At 38.0% G+C, this 26547-nt stretch overlaps 1 long non-coding RNA gene across 1 annotated transcript; it reads right to left on the reverse strand.

Annotated features, from left to right (window-relative positions):
- Positions 1-579: 579 nt before the first annotated feature.
- On the reverse strand, positions 580-26302 carry LOC113887067. Its single transcript, XR_003509645.1, has 3 exons — positions 26098-26302; positions 25911-25984; positions 580-4428 (listed from the first exon to the last, which is right to left on the reverse strand). It is a non-coding gene; the product is annotated as an uncharacterized LOC113887067 (long non-coding RNA).
- Between the last annotated feature and the right edge of the window lie 245 nt (positions 26303-26547).

The following is a 26547-nucleotide window of genomic DNA, read 5'->3' on the forward strand; positions in this document are numbered from 1 at the left end:
CTCACAACCTGTTGTAGCCTTTACAATGGAAAAAAATTTTCTGAACTGAAACTTACCTCCCTGAAGTGTCCACCATTATGACAGCACTTACTATGTTCCAGGCTTTATACCAGCTGCTGTACCACCACCCCCAACCTAAATACTACAGAAAAAGTCTAATGGGGGTGATCTGCTTGGCCTGGGGACCAAGAAACAGTTTCTCACAGGCTGGAGAAAGGAGGATCCTAGCTGGGACCAAAAGGCCTAATGAGAGCAGCGGCTTTGGTTTTCACCAAGTAAACAGGTAGGCATGACAACACAGCAGTCTGAGGGCTGTTTGAGAAAGAGGCTGGTTCACCTTCAAGAGCCCAGGGTACAGAGCCAGTCATAAAGATGGGGTCTTGTTACTACCCTATCAACTCTGAACCTGCTTCTCAAAAGAATCCAGAAGCTATCCTCACTGCTTTTTACAGCCCCTATCCTTCTGAACAATGACACTCGAGCTCCTCTGCATGGCACGAAAGGCCTTCATGCCTAGTTGAGTTCTCAATGCGTTTCTCCCTCTATCCTCTACATTAACTCATTCATTAATTCACTCAGTTTATTCCAAAAATATTTATTGAGTGTCTATTAAATATGACTATGCACTGTTCTTAGCACTAGAGAGACAACTATGGACAAAACAAGAGTCCTTGCTTTGTGAAGTTTACAGTCTATTATGGAGAGACAAACACTGATCACAGTAAATAAATACAATGTATCAGGTGGTCATCAGTGATTTGTAGAAAAATATAACATAAAGAAGGATAAGGGTATAGAAAGTGCTGGTGAATGGGGCTATTTTAGATATGTCAGTCAGGGAATGCTTCTCTAGGGAGGTGACATTTGAGCATACTGGAAGTGACTGGGTAAGTCATCAGATTATCTGGGAAGAAGCATATTCTAGATGTGAGACTAGCAAGTATAAAGGCTCTGAAGTTGGGAGGGCGGGGGTATCTGACATGCTTAAGGAACACAATGTGGTTGGAGAACAGTGAGTAACGGGGAGAGTGGAAGATCAGAGAGGTGATGGGGACCAGGTTGTGTAAAGACTTTTGGGCCATGGTGAGGGCTTTGGCTTTTATTCTAAGGGAGCTGGGAGCTATGGGAGAAATTTGAGCAAAGGAGGGACATGATCTGATATGAAATTTAAAAGAATATCAGAGAAGAACTAGTAATGGTATTAGAACACTGGGCAAAAGAAAAAAAAAAATCCAGTTACTAAGAAAACAAAAAGGCATACAACAGAGGATATGTAATCCAACTGTACTATGTAGTTGGATGTGAACAATATTTATAACACCATACTTAGAGAGACAATGATTACTGGTTGAATAATAATTGTATAAAATGTTTAAAGAAATAATAAATGCAATCACAAACATGAGCAAGCAACAAGAGATTAGGGATGACTGGGAAGATTAGAAAGTGAAATACATGAAGTTTGTATAAGTGAAAAAACATAATTCTTGAAATAAAAAACTCAGTGGACAGATTAAACAGCAGATCAGACACAGTTGAAGAGAGAATCAATAAGCTGAAAGACATAGCTGAAGAAATTGCCTAGAATGAAGTTCAGGAAGACAAGATAATAGAAAACATCAATGAGACATTATGAGATATGGAAGATAGAATGAGGAGGTCCAAAATATGACCAACTGAATTCTGAGAAAGAAAATATAGAAAGAATGGAAGACAGGCAATATTTGAAGAGACAATGGCTGAGAATTTCCCAGAAATTATGAAAAACATAAACCCAGAGGCATGAAGAACATCTCCAAAGTATAATACTAAAAAAGAAATACATATGTAAACACTGATAGAATGAAACTGCAGAATCCCCTGAATAACCACCCCCCAAGAAAAGAGAAAAAATAGCAATTAGACAGATAGTGGACTTCTAATATTACCTATAACAAACTATGTTTTAAGAATGAGAATAAACAAATTCACATATAATAAAGACTAGGAGAATTTAACACCAACAGACATGTACTGTAAGAGCAGTTAAACACTGTAATCATAATGAAGGAAAATGATCCCAGAATGATGTCTGAGATGCAAGAATGTACGCATGTAAATCCAAACACATACTATCTAGGTAAAATATACTAATGATGTTATATTAGTGAGGTTAGGGGAGAAAAAGGAACAAACAAACATACTCAAAAAAATAACATGTAGTTACGACAGGAATAACTAGAGTTGAAGGCTTCAAAGGTTCCTGAATTCTTCAAGAGGGAGGTTAAAATACTGTTCAACTTTAAACCTTGTAAGTTAAACATGTATGGTAAAATTTCAAGGATAACCACAGAAAGAATGGGAAAAAAATTGGCAAATTCCAAAGAGTAGGAAGGAAAAAATTAATCAAAAAAGCAAACAAACAAATTTCAAAACTATAAAAGCAGGCAAAAAAAAAAGAGAAAAATGAAGCATCAAAAGGCTGGTAGTAGGAAATAGAGGTTAAAAAGTATGGTGGTAGAAACAAGTCAAAATATATCACAATAAATATAAACAGACTAAAATCATCATTAAAAAAGAGATCATTAGATTAGACTTTTTAAAAGGTCCAACTATATGCTATTCCCAAGAGATATAATTACAGTATAAAGGCATGAAAATGTTGAAGAGTAAAAGGATGGAAAATTATATAACACACAAATCCTAACAAGAAGAAAAATTTGTGTTGCTATATTAATGCAAGATAAAACAGACAGGAAGAATGCATCATCAGGAATAGAGAGGGTCATTACATGCTTACCAGGAATATATAACAATTCTTAATTTGAATATTCCTAATAAAATACTCTCAAAAATAAAGGAAAAAGAACTACAAGGAGAAATAAACAAATCACCATCATAACTGCATATTAATATACCTTACAATTATTGGTATATTATTATCCAAAATTCAGTTTATATATAGAAAATGTGAACAATACAATGAACAAATTTGATAACAGACTTATATAGAACTCTGTATTCAACAATTAGAGAACATACAGTCTTATAAAGCACATAGGAGACATTCAAAAATATTGATCACTAATAAGCCATAAAACAAGTCTCAATAAATATCAGTTTTTAATCACACAGATCACATCCTCTGACTATAATGCAATTAAGACAGACTTCAGTAACACAGAGATAAATTTTAAAATCTCCAAATATTTAGAAACACACTTCTATATAACTCGCAAGTCAAAGAAGTAACCATGATGGAAATGCTGAAGTACTTGGAACCAAACAGTAACAAAATATGACATGTTTGAACCTGTAGAAAAGCAGTAGTTAGAAGGAAAGTTATGTCCTTAAATGTGCAAATAAGAAAACAAGAAAGGCTGAAAATTAATGAGCTCAGTGTCAAATTTAAGAAATTAGAAAAATAACAACAAAATAAATCCAAAAAATGTGGAAGGAAGGAGATCAAAAAAGATAAGAGCAGAAATTAAAGAAATAGAAAACAAAGACAAAATAGAGAGAAGCAACAAAGCCAAAAGCTGGTTCTTTGAAAAGACTAATAAAATAGACAAACCTCTGGTGAGATTGATCAAGAAAAAAAGTGAGAAGGCACAAATTACCAATATTAGCAATGAAAAAGGAGACATAACTACAGATTGTATACAGCAGAAAATAAAAAAATAAGGAAACTTTATGCCAGTAAACTTGAGAAGGCAGACAAAATGGACCAATTCCCAGAAAACTATAACTTAGCAGAATTGATTCAAGACAAAAAAGAAATCCTGACTAGTCCTGTATTAAATGAAGCAATAGATACAACTTTTTCTACTAAAAAACAAACACAAGAACAAAAAATAACAGGAGACAATTTCCCAGTTGATAAGTGGATGACAGGTAGGTGAAAAAATACTAATCCCCTTAGACCTGGAGTGTCCACACAGGACCTAAGGCAGTGGAGACCCTAGGCAGGCCACTTCTCTCTATGGGCAGCCTCCTGTTGAGATCCTTAGAGGGTGGCCCTTAGTGAAATGGGGTCTGACAAATCCCTTTGCAGTCCCTAAAGGTGGTGAGCATGAATGACTAACATCCAGCACTCAGTTATAGCACTGCGCTAAGCGGGGCCAATGAGGAGCTCTAAGACTTGGACAGCCTCTTCAGTAGCCAGCTTCTGTAGTCTTCTGCTCACTGAGGACAAGGGGCCCGTGGAGCTGCTGGAGAAGTCTGTGTTCCAGTTGCCAAGAAATACCACACACGACCCAAGTTGTGACTGGATGGGGTGGGGCTGGGTGCAGGGAGGCCAAGCAGAGGCTTCTGGAGAATGTAGCTCCAAGGAGAAGCCCTGAAACTGTCTTCACGATATCAGATACTTCTATCCGTTTGCAGCTGATGAGCCCTTTTAATGGTGTCCAAGCTAGCTGCAGGGTGATGGTTCTAACAATGATGCATGTTCTGCAAATAAGAGCTTCATCATTATTTTGAAACAGTTAATACAAAAGAGTTCAATTGGATCTGAAATCTAATCACATTATCACAAGAAATTTTTAAAAATATATTTGTCAGTGAAACAAAAGCTGTTAGATATCATTTCACTTGTTAAACATTTTTAAACAACTTAGAAGTTGGTTTTAAATACTTTATCACCTAATTGTACAAAAAAAGATTTTTACTGATGGTGACTGTTAAGAATTTGAAGAATACTTTATTAAAAAGTCTTGATCAGGATTTGTGTGTAGCCATTTCAAGCATAAAACTTGATATAAAATAAACATGTTAAGGAAGCAAATTTCAAGTTTTAAATTAAAAATTTTGAAAATATTTAAAGTTTAATATTCACTCAATATTAAAAATGAAAACATCAGACCAAGGTGGTTTCACAGGAGAATTCTACCAAACAGATCATTCCAATAGCATCTTCCAGAATATTGTAAACGAGGGAACACTGACTCATTCTATGATGCAAGCAGGACTTGATGCCAAAAGCAAATAAAAACAGCCTGAGAAAGGAAAATCAAAGACTGGTTTAACTCATGAACACAGATACAGAAATCCTAAACAAAATATTAACAAACTGAATCTAGTATCATATAAAAAGGAAAAGATCATAACCAAGTTGTATTTACACCAGAAATGCAAATGTAGTCTAACATGTGGAAAATCTATAAATGTCATTTATCACATCATCAGATTATTGGAGGGAAAAAATATAATCATCCTAAGAAACAGAAAATGTATTAGACAAAGAATACAATACCCTTTCATGATTTAAAAACAATAAGAAAAACTTCTTATCATAGATGAATAGTATGCTGCTGCTGCTGCTGCTAAGTCGCTTCAGTCGTGTTCAACTCTGTGCGACCCCATAGACGGCAGACCACCAGGCTCCCCCGTCCCTGGGATTTTCCAAGCAAGAGTACTGGAGTGGGGTGCCATTTCCTTCTCCAATGCATGAAAGTGAAAAGTGGAAGTGAAGTCGCACAGTCATGTACGACTCTTCGCGACCCCATGGACTGCAGCCTACCAGGCTCCTCCGTCCATGGGATTTTCCAAGCAAGAGTACTGGAGTGGGGTGCCATTGCCTTCTCCGAGATGAACAGTATAGAACTTGTTTAATCTGATAAAACCTGTAGGAATCTACAGCAAATATCATTCTTACTATGGAAAAGTCAGTGTTGTTTCCTCTAAAATATCCAACAAGTTAAGAAAGCCCACGACCATCTTTTCTATTTGCCATTGTACTGGCGGTCCTGGGCATCTCAGTAACACACAAAAAATAAAAGCATGAAGATTGGAAAGGAAAAAACAAAACTGTCATTATTAATAGCTGATATGGCAGTCAACATAGAAAACACAAAAGAATATATAGACATCTCAAAAGGAAGCAGGGCTCTTTGAGAAATGGTCAATTCTGGGGTTGGGGTTGGGGCAGGAAGATAAAAGACAAGTAGAGAGTATTTTGTAGAGCTGGCAAATAAGGAAGTACTTAAAAACAAAAGGATGGGGGCCATGTCAAAGGAACACAGAAGCCAAACTAAGAGCCTCCAGTAGCTAAAGCTGGAACAATATGAGCCACAGGACAAATAACAGTATTGGATTTATAACTCAAATTATTAAACAAATATATATCAGTTCATACTGACATAAGCAAGCAACTGAATAAATAAGTAAGCAAACAAATAAAGGAGAAGAAATAAATCTTTTTTATAGAAGAATTCCAGATACTATATGTAATTACACCCCCTTCCAGAGGTGGAGCTTTATTCCCTTCTCCTTGATGGTGAGCTAAATTCTTTCAAAGAAAAGACAGTGAAAAGGGAAAAAAATAGCAGCTTTATAGTGGAGAAATCTGGCAAACACTACCTTAACTAAGTGGTGAAAGTCAACCTCATCAGGGATGTCATAGGGATATCACATACTCCTGATATGATGCGATGGAAATGGCACTTGAACTCCGTGGTATTCTTTCCAAGACCAACCCCAGTCTAATTATGAGGAAAACTTCAGACAAATCCAAATTGAGGGACATTCTATAGTACATCTCAAAACTGTTAAGGTTATAAAAAACAAGGAGACTAAGAAACTATCATAGACCAGAAGACACAAAAGAGACATGACAACTTAAATGCATTGTGGTATTTGGAATTGGATCCTAGAACAGAAAAAGGACAATAGTGAGAAGACTATATAAAGTCTGAAGTTTAGTTAATAGTCATATACCAATGTTGTTTTCTTAGTTTTGATAAGCATATCACGGTGAAGAGTATACAGGAACTCTCCATACTGTTTCTTTATTTACTTTTCTATAAATAAAATTCTTCCAAAATTAAAAGTTTGCTAAAGGTAATGAAAGTTTAGCAAGATGAATGGCTATAACAACAATATAAAAAATCAACTTCATTTCTATACACCTGCAAAAGAGATAAAACATATTAAATAACACAATCTCATTTATAGCAGCAGATTAGAAATGAGATTTATAAACAGATCTCATCTATAAAAGTCATAAATAACAAGGAAAAAAACTAATACAAAATATGCAAAAACCTATGTAGAAAATTATAAAGCTCTACTAAGACATTCAACAATTTATTTAAAATGAAAGGATATATCATGTGTAGAGCCAGGAAGAGTCACCATGATAAACACAGCAATTTTCTTCAAACTGATCTATAGATTTACTCCAATTCCAATGTTTTTGTAGAACATGACAAGCTCATTCTGAAATGTGTTTGAAATAACAAAGGGCCAAGAATATATACTACTACTAAAGAAAAATAGGATGGGAAAATTTTGTTCTATTAAATACCAAGACTCTTTATGAAGCTAAATAATTAAAGATAGTGTAGTACTGATTCAGGGGCAAAAAGTCGGCCAATATCAGGGATCCCAGAAACAGACCTACACAAATATGAAACTTGGATGCATGACAGAAGTGGCACTTCAGATCATATCCATGGGGGCAATAACACAACTGGCTTTCTGCCCTATGACTCGTATCACACAAAAATCGATTCCAGTTAGATTGAGGACTTAAAAGTGAAAGGTAAACCTTTAACTTTTTATTAGAAGAAAATAAAGAATATCTTTATGACCACAGGTTAGGGAAGACAATACACAAAAAGAACTGGCTACAGAGAAAAAGTTGAATTGTTTAACTCACTTAAAATTAGGAATTTCTACTCATGCAAAGACACCATAAAGAAAAAAAACAAGGCCACAAACTGAGAGAAGATATTCAAAACATGTAACTGACAAATGATGAGTAGTATCCATGGAATTCTCCAGGCCAGAATACTGGAGTGGGTAGCCTTTCCCTTCTCCAGGGGATCTTCCCAACCCAGGGATTGAACCCAGGTCTCCTGCATTGCAGGTGGATTCTTTACCAGCTGAGCCACAAGGGAAGCCCAAGAATACTGGAGTGGGTAGCCTATCCCTTCTCCAGTGGATCTTCCCAACCCACGGATCTAACCGGGATCTCCTGCATTGCAGGTGGATTCTTTACCAGCTGAGCTATGAGGGAAGCTAAATAGCTAAGACTTTTCTGTTATTCAATAAAAATGATAAAAATATCCATTTTTAAAATGGGCAAAAGATATTAACAGTCGTTGCACAGATGAAACATGTATGACCAATAAACATGAAAAAGTGCTCTACCACATTAGTAATTTGAAAAATGCTAATTATGTCCACAAAGACTCACTATAATGACAAAAATTTAAAAGTGGGACAATATCAAGTATTGATAGGGTGTGTGTGAATGAATGGGACCTCTTATAAATTGCTGAAAGGTGTGTAAATTGGTAATAACAGTTTAAAATACATTTTGGCATAATCTTGTCAAGATGAATGTTTATAGGTCTTATTAACCAGAAATTCCATACATAGGTATATGTCTTGGAAAAGTGAGTGTGCAAGTGTACCAGGAGACATGTACAAGAATGTTCATACTAGCACTTTCTATAAGAGCAAAAGCTAGAAATGATCCAAATGCCCCTCAACATGTAAATGGATGAATAGTTTGTTTTGGGGTTACCCAATGAAATATTATACAGCATTGAGAATGAACAAGTTACAGCTACATGCAAAACAGGTGAATCTTGGAAATGCAATAGTGAGGGAAAAAAGTAAGTCACAGAAGACCACACATAGTATGATACTAGTTTTTTATGGATCTCACAGCCAAGCCAAATAAACAACATATTGGTTACACATCTCCAAAAATATGAATAAAAAATAAAAAAGAGGGAGATGGTAGGGAGGTTCAAAAGGAAGGGGATATATGTATACCTATGGCTGATTCATGTTGAGGTTTGACAGAAAACAATAAAATTCTGTAAAACAATTATCCTTCAATAAAAAATAAATTAAAAAAAATAAAGAGCAAGGGAATGTTAAATATAAGACTTAGGAGAATGGTAATTTCTGGCAGAGGGTGGAAAATGGGACAGAAAATGACAAAGGGATAAATGCTATCATTAATGTTGTTCTTGGGTGGAGGTGGAGTTCCTGGGTTTTCATTATTATTGTTATCTTTCTAATTCATGTACATAATGTATATATTCTTTTATTATATGTCTAAGATATTTTATAAGAACAAACACAGAATGGGAAAAGAGTAGGAAGAAATGAGTAGGAAGAATGATTTCTCTTTTGAAGAGTTTTGTTGTTAGAGAAATAGAAAAATAAATTCATATTTACAAGGGGATGTGGGACAAAGAGAGTTTTACATTTTTTAAAGATGGGAGCAACAGGAGATCGATGTAATGGCAGTGAGGACACTGATAAGCCAGCTATTCCTCTTAAACAATGAAAATATGGGCAAACCAATCAGTTCAAAACTCTGGCAATTAACAAGGGCATAAAATGAAGTGAAAATAATTGATCCAAAAGAAACAACTAAATCATGGCAAGATAGCAGGTTCTGTGTAACATTTTTGTGTGTGTGACACTTTAATTTGTGACTATTTCTATGCCCCCTCCCTCTCCAGCTAAGTGGTTCAGTACCCAAAGGTGAATAAATTTCAGAAAACATAGATGCCTTGGGCGGGAATTTAAAAGGAAATCATGGAGAATGAGACAACTATAGAGAACTTTGAAAAGCTCTGACATATGCCAGGGAATCTAAAGAACTGTCCACAAGAAAGCCAGGAAAGGAGAGGGCTGAAGTCATGACTTCTGGCTGACTGTGAGGCTCTGTGTAAACAGAAAGTGAGAACTCAGGTTACCTTGCAATCTGGCTGAAATTTGAAGGCATGCCTTCTCACACAGATCTCCTTGGCAGAGGGTGGAAGATATATAGACAAGACATTTAAGGAAATCTGACCAATCACTGGCTGACCACCAAATTATACTTACCAGGTGTGACCCCTAGGAATACAGACAAGACATTTAAGGAAATCTGACCAATCACTGGCTGACCACCAAATTATACTTACCAGGTGTGACCCCTAGGAATCCAGGTTTAAAAATAAAAACAATAATCATTTAAAAAAAGCTAGCAGAGAACTCAGAGGCCACATAATGCAGGGAATATACAATCCACAGAATTAGTCAAGAAAAGTTGCCAAATGAATGACAACAAGAAAAATAACAACAACCACACAACACATGTGCACACACGCGCACACACACACCGGAACAATAAACCTTGAGGGTGGAAGAGTTTGATACTAGAATTTTTAGAGTAGAATATCTAAAATGTCCAATTGTTGACAAGAAATTAGGAGACATACAAAGAAACAGCACAGTATGTTATATATACAGGGAAAAATGCAGCCAAAAGAACATGTCCCTGAGGGGGCCAATGTTTGGGACTAAATAGACAAAGACTTTAAACAAACTATTATAAATATTTTTTGAAGAACTAAAGGAAACCATATCTAAAGAAGGAAAGTGTGAGAAGACTGTCTCACCAAATAGAGAATATCAATAAAGAGATAGAAATCATTTAAAAAATCAAATAGAAAATCTGGACTTGAGGAGCTTCCCTGGTGACTTCAGTGTAAAGAATCTTCCTGCCAATTCATGAGACACAGTTAGATCCCTAGTCCGGGAAGATCCCACATGCCACGTGGCAACTAGGCCCATTTGCTACAACTGCTGAGCCTGTGCTCTAGAGCCAGTTCCCTGAAACAAGAAAAACCACTGCAACGAGAAGCCCGTGTACTGCAACTAGAGAAAGCAAAGCGTAGCCCCCACTTGCTGCTAGAGAACACCCACACACAGCAACGAAGATCCAGCACAGCCAAAAAAAAAATATACATAAATAATTTTTTTAAAAGAAAAAAAGTCTGGAGTTGAAAGGTATAGTAACTGAAATAAAAATTTCACTTAGAGGGGCTCAACAATACATTGAGCTGGCAGAAGAGGGAAAGGATAACTGATAGGTCAAATAGAGATTATCCATTTTTGAAAAGCAGAAAGAAAAAAGAATGGAAAAAAAAGAAACAACGTCACACACCTGTGGGACACCATCAAGTGTACCAGCATACACATAGTGGGAGTCTTGGAAGGAAAAGAGGATGAGAAAGGGGCCAAAACATCACAAATTTGAAAGATACCAATCTATATGTTCAAGAAGCTCAAGTAGAATAAACTAGAAGAGATCCACACTTAGACACATACAGAAACTGATGAAAGTCAAAGACAAGAGAATCTTGAATGTAGCAAGAGAAAAATGACTTAATGTATATAAGGGATACTCAATAAGATTAATAGCTGATTTATCATTAGCAACCACGGAGGCCAGAAGACAGTATAATGACATCTTCAAAATGTTGAAAGAAACAGATGGAGAATTCTTTATCTAGCTAAACTGTCCATCAAACATGAAAAAAAGTTATAAGCAAAAACTGAAAGAATTTGTTACTAGTAGACTTATCCTACAAGAAATACTAATTTAAAGCTGAAATGAAAGCACACTAAATGTTAATTTGAAGGTAACTACACAGGTATTATGACAGAAAGTATTTTTGTTTGTAACACTTTTATTTTCCTATCTGTTTTAAAAGACAACTACAAAAGACAAAGACAACTACATAGACCAATAATAATAAAACTGTGTTGGCAGGCTTATAGTGTATAAAGAGGTAATTTGTACGATAATGATACTATGAAGGAGGGAAGAGGAAACAGAGGTATACTGCTGCTGCTGCTAAGTCACTTCAGTCGTGTCCGACTCTGTGTGACCCCATAGACAGCAGCCCACCAGGCTCCCCCGTCCCTGGGATTCTCCAGGCAGGAACACTGGAGTGGGTTGCCATTTCCTTCTCCAATGCATGAAAGTGAAAAGTGAAAGTGAAGTCACTCAGTCGTGTCCGACTCTACCAGGCTCTCTGTCCATGGGATTTTCCAGGCAAGAGTACTGGAGTGGGATGCCATTGCCTTCTCCGAGAGGTAAACTAGAGCAAAGCTTTTACATACTAATGAAATTAAGTTAGAATTAACCCAAAGTAGATTGTTTCAAGTTAAGACGTAATCCTCAGGGCAACAACTAAGAACTTAACTCAAAAATAAATAGTTAACAAGGAAATTAAAAATTTATAATAGAAAATATCTACTAGATACATAAGAAGAGAGGCACTGAAGAACAAGGGAACAGAAAAGACATAAGACATACACAAAGCAAGTCTCAATCCTTCACAAACTCTTCTAAAAAACAGGAGGAAACACTTCCCAATTCATTTTATACAACCTGTATTATCCTGACACCAAAATCAAACAAAAACAAGAAAATTACAGACCAATATCCCTTATGAATACAGATGTAAAAATCCTCAACCAAACACTAGCAAACCAAGTTCAGTTACATATAAAAAGTGTTAAATAAAATGACCAATTAGGATTTATTTCAGGAATGCAAAGTTAAGTTTACTACCTGAAAATTAATCAATGTAATGTAACATATTAGTAGGACAAACATAAACTCCACAGGAACATCTCAGTAGATGCTGAAAAAGCATTTGACAAAATCCAACATCCATTTGGATCATTTACAGAATGATCTCTGTTCATTTCCTAGGCAAACCATTCAATATCACGGCAATCCAAGTCTATGCTCCGACCAATAATGCTGAAGAAGCTGAAGTTGAACGGTTGTATGAAGACATACAAGACCTTTTAGAACTAACACCCAAAAAAAGATGTCCTTTTCGTTATAGGGGACTGGAATGCAAAAGGAGGAAGTCAGGAAACACCTGGAGTAACAGGCAAATTTGGCCTTGGAGTACGGAATGAAGCAGGGCAAAGACTAATAGAGTTCTGCCAAGAGAACGCACTGGTCATAGCAAACACCCTGTTCCAACAACACAAGAGAAGACTCTACACATGGACATCACCAGATGGGCACACTGAAATCAGACTGATTATATTCTTTGCAGCCAAAGATGGAGAAAATCTATACAGTCAGCAAAAACAAGACCAGGAGCTGACTGTGGCTCAGATCATGAACTCCTTTATTGCCAAATTCAGACTTGAAGAAAGTGGGGAAAACCACTAGACCATTCAGGTATGATCTAAATCAAATCCCTTATGATTATACAGTGGATGTGACAAATAGATTTAAGGGCCTAGATCTGATAGATAGAGTGCCTGATGAACTATGGATGGAGGTTTGTGACATTGTACAGGAGACAGGGATCAAGACCATCCCCAGGGAAAAGGAATGCAAAAAAGCAAAATGGCTGTCTGAGGAGGCCTTACAAATAGCTGTGAAAAAAAGAGAAGCAAAAAGCAAAGGAGAAAAGGAAAGATATACCCATTTTAATGCAGAGTTCCAAAGAATAGCAAGGAGAAATAAGAAAGCCTGTCTCAGCTATCAATGCAAAGAAATAGAGGAAAACAATAGAATGGGAAAGACTAGAGATCTCTTCAAGAAAATTAGAGATACCAAGGGAACATTTCATGCAAAGATGGGCTCGATAAAGGACAGAAATGGTATGGACCTAACAGAAGCAGAAGATATTAAGAAGAGTAGGCAAGAATACAGAAGAACTGTACAAAAAAGATCTTCATGACCCAGTTAATTGCGATGGTGTGATCACTCACCTAGAGCCAGACATCCTGGAATGTGAAGTCAAGCGGGCCTTAGGAAGCATCACTACGAACAAAGCTAGTGGAGGTGATGGAATTCCAGTTGAGCTATTTCAAATCCTAAAAGATGATGCTGTGAAAGTGCTGCACTCAATGTGCCAGCAAATTTGGAAGACTCAGCAGTGGCCACAGGACTGGAAAAGGTCAGTTTTCATTCCAATCCCAAAGAAACGCAATGCCAAAGAATGCTCAAACTGCCACACAATTGCACTCATCTCACATGCTAGTAAAGTAATGCTCAAAGTTCTCCAAGCCAGGCTTCAGCAATACATGAACCGTGAACTTCCAGATGTTCAAGCTGGTTTTAGAAAAGGCAAAGGAACCAGAGATCAAATTGCCAACATCCGATGGATATTCGAAAAAGCAAGAGAGTTCCAGAAAAACATCTATTTCTGCTTTATTGACTATGCCAAAGCCTTTGACTGTGTGGATCACAATAAAATGTGGAAAATTCTGGAAGAGATGGGAATACCAGACCACCTGACCTGCCTCTTGAGAAACTTGTATTCAGGTCAGGAAGCAACAGTTAGAACTGGACATGGAACAACAGACTGGTTCCAAATAGGAAAAGGAGTACGTCAAGGCTGTATATCGTCACCCTGCTTATTTAACTTCTATGCAGAATACATCATGAGAAACGCTGGGCTGGAGGAAGCACAAGCTGGAATCAAGACTGCCAGGAGAAATATCAATAAGCTCAGATATGCAGATGACACCACCCTTATGGCAGAAAGTGAAGAAGAATTAAAGAGCCTCTTGATGAAAGTGAAAGAGGAGAGTGAAAAAGTTGGCTTAAAGCTCAACATTCAGAAAACTAAGATCATGGCATCCGGTGCCATCACTTCATGGGAAATAGATGGGGAAACAGTGGAAACAGTGTCAGACTTTATTTTTGGGGGCTCCAAAATCACTGCAGATGGTGATTTCAGCCATGAAATTAAAAGACACTTACTCCTTGGAAGGAAAGTTATGACCAACCTAGACAGCATATTAAAAAGCAGAGACATTACTTTGTCAACAAAGGTCCATCTAGTCAAGGCTATGGTTCTTCTAGTGGTCATGTATGGATGTGAGAGTTGGACTATAAAGAAAGCTGAACACCGAAGAATTGATGCTTTTGAACTGTGGTGTTGGAGAAGACTCTTGAGAGTCCCTTGGACTGCAAGGAGATCCAACCAGTCCATTCTAAAGGAGATCAGTCCTGGGTGTTCATTGGAAGGTTTGATGTTGAAGCTGAAACTCCAATACTTTGGCCACCTGATGCGAAGAGCTGACTCATTTGAAAAGACCCTGTTGCTGGGAAAGATTGAGGGCAGGAGGAGAAAGGGATGACAGAGGATGAGACGGTTGGATGGCATCACCAACTCAATGGACATGAGTTCAGGTAGGCTCTGGGAGTTGGTGTTGGACAGGGAGGCCTGGTGTATTGTGGTTCATGGGGTCACAAAGAGTCAGACACGACTGAGCGACTGAACTGAACTGAACATCCATTTCTGGCAAAAAAAAAAAAAAAAAAAACTTAGGGAACTAGGAGTAGAAGAGAATTTCCTCAACTGCTAACAACACGCTTATTGGAGAAATACTCAGTACTTTCCCCCTAAGATCAGGAATAAGATAAGGATGTCTGCTCTTGTTGTTTCTAGTCAATACTATAACTCTAGCCAGGGTAATTGGTCAAGAAAAAATAAATACAAGGCAACCAGATGGGAAAATAAAAGTAAAACTACCTCTATTTGTAGATGACATGATCTTATACACAGAAACTCCTAAGGAATCCAGTAAAAAAAAAAAAAAAACTATTTGAACTAATAAACAAGTTCAGAAATGTGACTAGATAGAAATCAATAAACAAATCAATTGTATTTTACACAATAGCACTAAACAATCAGCAAGTGAAAGTAAGAAAACAACCCCATTTATAATAGTAGCAAAAAGAATAAAATATCTAGGATAAGTTTAACAAAATAAGTGCAAGACTTGCACACTGAAAATACAAAACACTTTTGAAAGAAAGAAGGCATGGACTGGATGACTTAATATTGTTAAATGGCAATACTTCCCCAATTAATATACAGATTCAACACAATCTCTATAAAAATTTTAGCTGATTCTCTCCAGGAATTGACAAGATGATTCTAAAATTCATATGGAAATGCAAAGGACTTCACCAAAACAATCTTGAAAAAGAAGAACAAAGTTGGAGGACTCCCATTTCCTGATTTCAAAATTGACTACATAGCTAATTTAATCAAAACAGTGTGGTCCGGCATAGTGACAAACATGTAATTCAATGGAATAGAATTGAGAGTTCAAAAATGAACCTTTGCATTTATGATTTATGGGCAACTGATTTTTCCCAAGGTCGTCAAGACAATCCAATGAGGGAAAGAATACTCTTTTCAACAACAGGTGCTGGGACAACTAGATGTCCACAAGTAGAAGAACGACATTTGGACTCCTACCTCACAGCAAGCACAAAACTTAATTCAAAATGGATCACTGGCTTAAATTTAAGAGCTAAAACCATGCAATTCCTAGAAGAAAACAAAGGAATAAATCTTTGTGACCTTGGTTTAAGGAATGATTTCTTGTATACAACACAAAAAGCTCAAGTAAGAAAAGAAAAAACCAGATAAACTGAACTTCATCAAAATTAAAAGCTTTTGTGAATCAAAGGACACCACCAAGAAAGTGAAAAAATAGCCCACAGAATGGGAGGAAAGATTTGCAATTCATGTATCTGACAAGAGACATATTTAAAATATATAAAGAAGTCTTACAATCCAACAATAAAAAGATAAATAATCTAATTTTAAAAGGGCTAATGATTTAAGTAGACATTTCTCCAAAAACGATGTACAAATAGTCAATTTACAAATAGTCAATAAACACACGAAAAGATGTTCAACAGCATTAATTATTAGGGAAATGTAAATAAAAACCACAATGAGACACCACTTCATACTCATTGCTGCTAAGCTACTAAGTCACTTCAGTCGTGTCCGACTCTGTGCGACCCCAGAGACAGCAGCCCACCAGGCTCCCCCGTCCCTGGGATTCTCCAGGCAAGAACACTGGAGTGGGTTGCCATTTCCTTCTCCAATGCATGAAAGTGAAAAGTGAAAGTAAAGTCGCTCAGTCGTGTCCGACTCTTAGCGACACCATGGACTGCAGCCTACCAGGCTCCTCCATCCATGGGATTTTCCAGGCAAGAGTACTGGAGTGGGGTGCCATTGCCTTCTCCATCATACTCATTAGGATGGCTATAATAAAAAAGACAGACAATAAAATAAAAAGTGTTGAGGATATGAAGAAATTGAACCCTTAAACCCTTAAACATTGCCTCAAGGCATGTAGGATCTTAGTTTCCTGACCAGGGACAGAACTCATGCCCCTTTCAGTGGAATAACAGCGTTTTGACCACTGGACTACCAGGGAAGTCTAGTGCAGCCACTTTTGTGAACAGTTTTGACAGTCTCTCAAAAAGTTAAACACAGAGCTGCCATATGACCAAGCAGTCCCACTCCTGGGTATCTACCCGAGAAAAGAAAACATATTCTAAGTGAAAGAAGCCACTCACAAGGGCCAATATACTGTATGATCCCATTTATATGAGATGTCTAGACGAGACAAATCAATAGAAACAGAAAGTAGATTAGTGGCTGCCTAGGGTTGGGGGGAGGGGGAGTCGTGGGGAGTAACTGCTAATGAGTATGAAGCTTCTTTTTGGAGGGAATAAAAATGTTCTAAAATTGATTGCGGTGATGGCTAAACAATGCTGTGAATATACTAAAGACCACCGAATAGTACCCTTTAAAAGGGTGAGTTTTATGGTATGTGAAATATATCTCAATAAAGCTGTAACAAAGAGATGGAAGCAATAACAGGATGTCTGTGTGCTAGTGGGAATAATCTTGTAGAGAGGGGGAAATTGAGGCAGGAGAGAGGGAGAAATTGCTGAAGCAATATCCTCATGTAGGTAAGAGGATAGGATCTAGTGCCAAACTGGAAGAACAGGATTTTGATGACAGTATGGACAATTTTTCCATAACAAAAACAAGGCAGAGTATGTGAGTACAGATGCTGTTTGGTATTTGGCTGTAGTAATGGGAATCTGTGGAGGTTTTCTTCTGATGGTTTAAAATTTTCAATCAAGTGGGCAGCCTGAGCCTAGGATGGGAGAGGAGGTGTTGGAGATTTGAGGAGAGAGAAGGCATGAAATAGTCATCTAGAAGGGTAGGACAGTGAATGGTCTAGGGAAGTACAGTGGAGCTGGCAGAGTTGGATTTAAGCAGGGCTGGTGTTTTGCCTGATAAGTATGCTATAGTGACAGGCAGCAAGGAGAGTGACAGTGTATGCAAGGGGGTGATTATTTTGACGGACCACGGAATCTAAGCTGATTAAAGGAAGGACATGGGAACCTGGAGAAAGTAAAGGGCAGAGAAAACATTCAATCCCAGTGGCATTGAAGGGCTGTTGGAATTGGGGTGCCGGAAGGAGTGAGCTAGAACGATAATTACTGGTTGGAGAGCAGGATACCTGAAACAGATTATGGAGGTGATGCAGTCACAGGTAACTGATAAGACGGGGAAGACTATCAGGGTGCATGCCTGAGGTGTGGCTGAAGGCAAGAATACCATAGAAAAACAGACTACAGAACTGAGACAAGAACATTGGAAGGGTCATCTGTGAGGATATTAAAGTCACCAAGAAGTAGGACTGGAGTAGTGTTACAGACAGTAACAGTGTAGCTAAATTTTTCTAGGAATGGGGCATGAGGCATGAGGCAGATACGTGTGTATGTCTGTACCTGACTATAACAGACAGACAGGTGATGGTATAGTTTGATGACCTGAGATTTAAAACAAAGTGGTTGATACTCATATAATCTTAATGTAACTCTCCATAAATTACTCATTAATTACAAAGGAAAAAAGAGTACAATGGAGAAACCTGGAGACATCAACTTTAACAAAGTCAATGTGAACAAAACCAGTATTGATAAACTGACATCATGTGCCTCCTGATACAAAGCACTGAAGGCACATCTCTTCTGTGGCATCCTTGCCAAAATTATATATAATCACAAGGAAATATCAGACAAACCCAAATTTTATAAAATCACTGCCTAGGACTCTCCAAAAGTATCAAAGGCATGAAAGACCAAGAAAGACTAAAGAACTGTACCAGATTAAAAGTGTCTAAGGAGAGAGTACCATTCAAGATGGAGAAGTAGAAGGATGTGCGCTCATTTTCTCCTGAGAGCACCAAAATCAGTTGAACAAACATCAATAGGAGGATGCTTGCTGTTGTTTAGTCAGTCACTAAGTCATATCCTACTTTTTGCGACCCCATGGACTATAGTCCACTAGGCTCGTCTGTCCATAGGATTTCCCAGGCAAGAATACTAGAGTGGGTTTCTATTTACTTCTCCAGGGGATCTTCTTGACCCAGGGATTGAACTTGGGTCTCCTGCATTGCAGGCAGATTCTTTACCACTGAGCCACCAGGGAAACCCAAGAAGGATTCTGGAACACACCAAAAAAGTTACCCCATTTCCAAAGACAAAGGAGAAGCTGCAAGAAGACAGTAGGAGGGTTGCAATCATGATAAAATCAAAGCCCACATCTATTTCTCCCACAAACTAGAGAAAAATAATACCAAAGATGTTCTCCCACTGTTGTGGAGGTTTTGAGCCCCAGGTCAGACTTCCCAGCCTGGGGAGCCAGCATAGGAACTAGGAATCTCCAGGGAATCTGACTTTTAAGGCCAGCAGGATTTGATTATAAGACTTCCACAGGACTGGGAGAAACAGAGACTCCACTCTTGGAGGGCAAAAACAAAATCTTGCATGTACCAGGACCCACAAGAAGAAAAGCAGTGACCCCACAGGAAACTGAACCAGACCTACCTGCTCGTATGGGAGGGTCTCCTGCAGAGGCATGGGTCAGCAGTGGCTCATCACAGAGATGCGGGCCCTGGCAGCAGTAGTCCTGCACCTTGGCCTAGACCCATGGAGCTTGTAGACTCCAGGGCTGGGTTACCTCAAGCCAAACAACTAACAGGGAGGAAGCGTAGCCCCACCCATCAGTAGACAACTGGATTAAAGTTTTACTGAGCATGGCCCTGCCCACCAGAGCAAGATTCAGGTTTTCCCACTGCCAGTCCCTCCCATCAGGAAGCTTATACAAGCCTCTTAGCCTTATCCACCAGAAGGCAGACAGAAGAAGCAAGAACTATAATCCCACAGCTGCTGGAACAAAAACCAACCACATCACAGAAAGTTAATCAGGATGAAAAAGCAGAAATTTATGTCAAAGGGATGAGATAAAACCCCAGAAAAACTAAATGAATTGGAGATAGGCACCTTCCAGATAAAGAATTCAGAATAATGATGGAAAAGATGCAAGAAATGTTTACCAAAGATCTACAGGAACTAAAGAACAAACACAGATGAATAATACACTAGAAGGAATCAATAGCAGAATAACTGAGGCAGAAGAATGGATAAATGACCTGGAGGACAAAATACTGGAAGTCATGGCCACAGAACACAATCTAGAAAAAAGAAGGAAAAGAAATGAAGACAGCCTAAGAGACCTCCAGGACAACATTAAATACACCAACATTCTCATTATAGGGGTCCAGAAGGAAAAGATAGAAAGGATCTGGGAAAATATTTGAAGAGATAATAGCTGAAAATGTCCCTAACACGGGAAAGGAAATAGTCAACCAAGTCCAGGAAGCACAGAGTCCCAAGCAGGATAAACCCAAGGAGGAAAACACCGAGACACACAATAAACGGACAAAAATTAAAGACAAAGATAAAATTTTAAAAGCAACAAGGGAAAAAGAATAAATAACATAAAAGGGAACTCTCAAGGTTATCAGCTGATTTCTCAACAGAAACTCTACCAGCCAGAATGGAATGGCATGATATATTTAAAGTGATAAAAGGGAAGAAACTACAACCAAGAACACTCTACCCGCAAGACTCTTTGTTCAGATTTAATGGAGAAATTAAATGCTTTCCAGATAAGTAAAAGTTAAGAGAATCCAGCACCACCAAACCAGCTTTATAACACACGCTAAAGGAACTTCTCTAGGCAGGAAACACAAGAGAAGGAAAAGACCCACAAAAAACAAACTCAAAACAATTATGAAAATGGTAATAGGATCATACATATCAACAATTTCCTTAAATGTAAATGGATTAAATGCACCAAACAAAAAAAAAAAGAAGAAAAGAATAAATGCACCAAACAAAAGACACAGGCTGGCTGGGTGGATGAAAACACATGTGCACATATGCACTTCCACTTACCACATCCTTCTACTTAATCCCCCAAATTGTATGTGATATTTTATATTGTTAGGTTTATCATGTTCCCATTATGGCTAGCAATTGTAATTATCTTTTACTTTTTGTCCATTGATTGTGAAAACTGATAAACATCTTTTACTATTGTGATTATATAACTATTATTCATTTAAAACCATTGTATCATGAAAGTGAAGTCACTCAGTTGTGTCCGACTGTTTGCGACCCCATGGACTGTAGCCTATCAGGCTCCTCTGTCCATGGGATTTTCCAGGCAAAAGTGCTGGAGTGGATTGCCATTTCCTTCTCCAGGGGATCTTCCCGACCCAGGAATCGAACCCAGGTCTCCCGCATTGCAGGCAGACGCTTTACCGTCTGAGCCACCAGGGAAGCTGTAACTATTATTCATTCAAAACCATTGTATCATGATTGGTCAACAGAAATAATAGAATTCTATATCATAAAACTACCATTTAATAGAAAAACCTGCAATCAATTTTTAAAATCCAAATGCATATCAGAATTATCCTGGAATTGTATGAAAAACACAAATGCTGAGGTTTTGCTTTTTTCTCCAAAGCTTAACTCCAGATGTGTTTCTAATAAGCAAACATGTTTGCAAACTATTGGACTATATGATGATCTTTACTTTTATCTAGCTTGTTTCACTTTTTCTATTTCATATCCAGTGCTCGCATTTCATTTAGTTTGTTTTTCCAGTTTCTCAGTCTCGTTTTTTGTTGTTCTTTCTCAAGCCTTTATAAGTGTAGAAAAGCTTTTGTATACATATATAGTATGTATAATACAATGTAGTATGTGTAATATATATATTTTAGAAAACTTACAACTTTTTGCATAGCCAAAGAAATCATGACATTTTGATTCCACTTGTTTGACTAAGTATGAATAGAATGCTAGATTTTTAATTTATATTCACTCAAAACTTTGATATTGTTCCATTTATTCTGGCATCTAGTATTACTGCTAAAAGTCTAGAAAGCTTATTACCTTAGTGATTTTTTTTTTAAAAAAAGTTGAATGAGGCCTGAAATTTCTAATCCAATTCTGAGAATATAAAAAAATACTATGTTGTAAAAAAAAATCCAGTAAATTAACATATGATACAGTATTATAGATTTTATTCAAATTTCACAAAATTTTATGTTAGTGTCTATTATTTGTTTTCATACCTTAGTCAAGATTCTATATAGTATTTAGTTGCATTGAGCAGCTTCAGCTGCATACAACAAATTCTGATAAATTCTCTTTTCATTTTTATTTTTATATTTTCTCATTTTTCTTGTTATGGCTTATTAGATACACTCATAATTTAAAAGTAGACATTTAATTTCCAAATATATGTTTTTTTAAAGAATCTTTGATATTAGCTTCTCATTTAAATACTTTCTTCTCTGCAATCACCCTCTGTTTTTTCAGTGTTTTAACTTTACTGAGGTTTCCAACAGCTAAGTCAAAGGTCTCTCTTGGTAAATGTCACATTGCACTTGAAAATATGTGGGTTATTTTTGAATATCTTTTGATATTGATTTCTAACATAATTCCACAGTGATAAGAGAACAGACTTTACATGATTTCAATACTTTCAGACCATGAAGTTTTTGCACCTTGTTTTCTGTCCCTGGATATGTTCCAGTGTCACTTAGTTGGTAAAGAATCTGCCTGCAATGCAGGAGACCCAGGTTCAATCCCCAGGTTGTATATGTTCCAGTGTCTCCTGGTTTAGTCTATGGGAACTTGAGTAGAATTTGTATCCTGCTGTTGTGTGAAAATTGTATAAATCTTAATTATGTTGAATTGGTTCATAGTACTTTTCAGGTCTACTATATCCTTATACTTTTCTGTTTATTCATTCCATTAATTTTTGAGAGTTTGATATTGAAACTCCAACTAAAAATATTAATTTATCTACTTAAAGTAATTGTACTTACTATATAGTGGAACTATATGTAAATTTGCTCTGTATTTTTCAAGTCTCCTGTAAATGTGTTATCATACTTTCATAATTTAAAAAAGAAAAAAGTACATAATGATGTATTATTGGAGATAACCTAAATAAGTACATGTTTGCTTGAAGAAATAATTACATTGACACATGCTATATAATAAAAATTTTCATGTATTCTCATGGACAAACTATATTCATAGAAATGTGCAATATATATGTTGGGCTTTCCTTCTCTACAGGTTTGTAAACTGAAATTTTAAAAAAATGTATAGTTGATTTACAATATTGTGTTAGTTTAAGGTGTATAGCATAGGGATTCGATTTTCTGTTTTTGTTTTATGTATTTTTTTTTTGCAAATTATATTCCGCTATAGGTTATGAGAAGATATTGGGTATAATCCCATGTTATACAATAAATTTTTGTTGCTTATCTAAAAAAAAGTGCCTAAGGTGATATGACAGCTAAACACAATGTGGAATCCTGAATCTGACCCTAGAATAGAAAAATTATAGTAGTGGAAAAAATGATGAAATTCAAATAGGTTCTATACTTTCATTAAGAGTATTGTACCATTGTTCATTTCCTAATTTTGATAATTGAAATGTAGTTATATAATTTCTTAACATTTGGGGAATCTAAGTGAAGGATATATGGGGATTCTTTGTATTGTTTTTATAACTTTTAAAAAGTCTGAAATTATTTAAAAATAAGAAGGTTTTAATTCTAAAAAAAATAGAATGCTTAAGGAGGAGGGAGAAAAAATGTCTGGAAAGGACATATAGAGTGAGGACACCTACTCTCATGTCCTAATCTCCTGGCAAGAGGGGTATGAGGGCGCTGCTGGGGGAACAGAGTGCTCAGGGAAAAGCCAAATTTCTGTTCAAGTAGTTGTTCTCAGTGAGGGACTGAACAAACAGGCAAGGGGTGTTTTGGGAGCATTTTTGACTGTCACAATAATTGGAGATTACTTGTGACATTCAGTGGGCACTGACCAGGGATGCTCAGCATTCTGCAATGCACAAAACAGCTCCACATGGCTAACAATCATAACGCATCCCATACAACTTTAGAATGTTCCATCAGACAATCACATAGGTGAAAAACCTGTTCGTTCATTCATTCATTCAATAAACATTTATTGAGAGACTACTATGTCCAAGCATTGTTTCAGGTAATAGGGATACATCAGGACACAAAACAAACCAACCATGTCTGCCCTTCTGGAGTTTACAATTGAGTGGGAGAGTCAGACAATAAACAACAAACATAATAAAGATGTAAATTATGTTATGTAAGAGGGTGAGAAGCACTATGGAAAAAACAGAGCAGGGTACGTGCTAGGGGAGTGCTACAATTTTAAATATGAAGGTCAGGGTAGGCCTCATTGAGAAAGTGACATCTGAGTAGAGGCCTGAAGGAGGTGAGGGCATGAGCTTTGTGGATATTGGAGGGGGGCGCATTCTAAGTACAAGGGATGGCCCAGTTCAACCTCCTGAGGTGGATGTGTGCCTAATATGTTCAAGTAGCCTAGAGGAGGTCAGGATGGGTGAAAGAGAGGGAGTAAGTGGGGAGAGTCATAGGAGATAAGATCAGAGAGCTTGTGGGAGCCAGATCATGGATTTTAATATATAATGACTTTTCCAGTAATTCAACAACCATATAAATTGAGGGAAGATTGCACTTTGTTTTGTTTAGAACCTTATGAAGAACTACTCATCATCTAGGAAAATCACATCACCCTATCCATGGTTTCTGAGTCACAGTGTAGCTGTCACACTCCCAGGTACAAGGATTATATGTTCAAGACCACTCCATTATGTCTTCTGGTGGAATTATATCCCAGCCTTTACATATTGAAATATATATTTTAAAAGAAAAAAAAGATAACGAAATATATATTGCTTTATTATAAATTATTTTTCCTTTACTTCTCCCTTATATCCAATTAGGACACTATATTGGTTTTGAGGGGAATTATGTGTGTAGACAGATTCTATTATCTATGCACTTCAGTTCAGAACAGTGAAGGAGATATTTCAAAATGTACATTATAAAAATGGAGTGCTATGTCCAAAAGGTATGCGAACCACTAAGGCAAGGCAAAAAAACCAACAGGACTATTCAGACACTAGGGTGAGAGTGAAGGGGATTTTGCTGATGACAGAAGGTGAGTTCCAGACACCTGGTCAACTCTGGGGCTGTAATGAGAAGACCCCTGGTCTCTGGTTTTCTTGTAGTAACTAACATGATACAGGATAGGAACCTGATTCACTTTTTCATCTAAGCTGCTCCCCACCCTATGGGGGTAGGTCTCACGTGTTTAACACAGTAGCTGGGGAACAAAGAGGGTTGTCTCCTCAATGAGGCCAGAAGCAGCCTAAGGCCAGGCTCCGTTTTTTTTACCCACAGAACAGACAAGTGCCCCAGACTAAGCTGATAGGCACTCTTAGGCCAAGCTCATTGCTATAAACAATGTACCTCTAACCTGCTTCGGGATGGGAAAGAGGCAGAAAGAGGAAAAGCAATAACAGAGAAAGAAACATTCACAAAGAAGAACCAATTGGGGTGGGGGGAGGGTCAGAGACAGGAAAAAATAAAGGCAAAGGCCAAGAGAGACTATATTCTTTTCAATCATAACAGTTATTATTTATTGACACTTTTCTAGGGGCCAGTAGCAGGGCAAAGTGAGGCACATGTATTGTCTCAGGAGAATATTAGACTCCCATTTGACAGATGAGAAAACTGAGGCCCAGCTGGATGGGGCTCGAGGTTTTACAGCTAGTTTTTACTGGCTGGATCAGGATTCAGCCTTGTAGGTCTGAGTGGTCTCCTATGTCTCAGAGAGGGAGCCAGACAGAAAGGTAAAGGCAGACAGAAAGGTGGGGATAGACACAGAGGAAGGGGGAGTGGAGTGGGCAGAGAGAGACGGAGACTTTCAGACAAGCAAGCAGACAATCACGTGAGCTGCAGACCTGCAAAGTACACCGTTTACCAAGAGACAGAAATGAGGGGAGCACGGAGGGCGGGCATGGGGGTGGGCTCCGCAGGGTACTCACCTGGTTGCTGTCTGGGGCCGCAGGAGCACTCGCCTTCCTTTTGCTACCCGCACGATCCTCCGCAACCTGGTGACCTAGGGTTGAGAGGCCGCCGGGATAAAAGCTCGCCCAGGTCCAACCTCTCACGCGCTCCGGCTGGGCATCTTTCCCCCCGCGTCCCCTACCCCCAGTCTTTACAGAGTCTCACCGGGAACCTCGGGCCGTCGGTGCCGCCACTGCCTCGCGCAAGCAGATTCCAGGTGCCGGCAACTGGATCTCGAGAATGCACCGGATGCGTCCCTCCCGCCTGCCAGAGCGCTAGGGGTGGTCTCAGGCCGCCACTGCTACCGACGGCTCCAGGATCCTATTGGAGGAGTGCCGTCCTGTCTTCCCTGGGATTGGCTGGAGGTGGAAACACTTTATTTTTACCGCCCCCCACCCCCAGCTAGGATCCAAGCCTAAGAAAACCCGCCCCTCTGGGGGTCTTTGATTGGTTTATGAGACAAGCCCATTCTTTAATAGGATTGGCCAGGAGTACGATCGTCATCGCTCTTTGCCAGTCGGTTCGACACATCTTTGGGCGGTTGGTTGGGAGCACGCAGGCGCGAAGCCCAAAGTGAGGCCTGGCGCGAGTCACTGGAAATCTGAGATACGCAGC

This window comes from Bos indicus x Bos taurus, chromosome X (assembly GCF_003369695.1).
Source record: "Bos indicus x Bos taurus breed Angus x Brahman F1 hybrid chromosome X, Bos_hybrid_MaternalHap_v2.0, whole genome shotgun sequence".
In the NCBI taxonomy this organism is placed as follows: domain Eukaryota; kingdom Metazoa; phylum Chordata; class Mammalia; order Artiodactyla; family Bovidae; genus Bos; species Bos indicus x Bos taurus.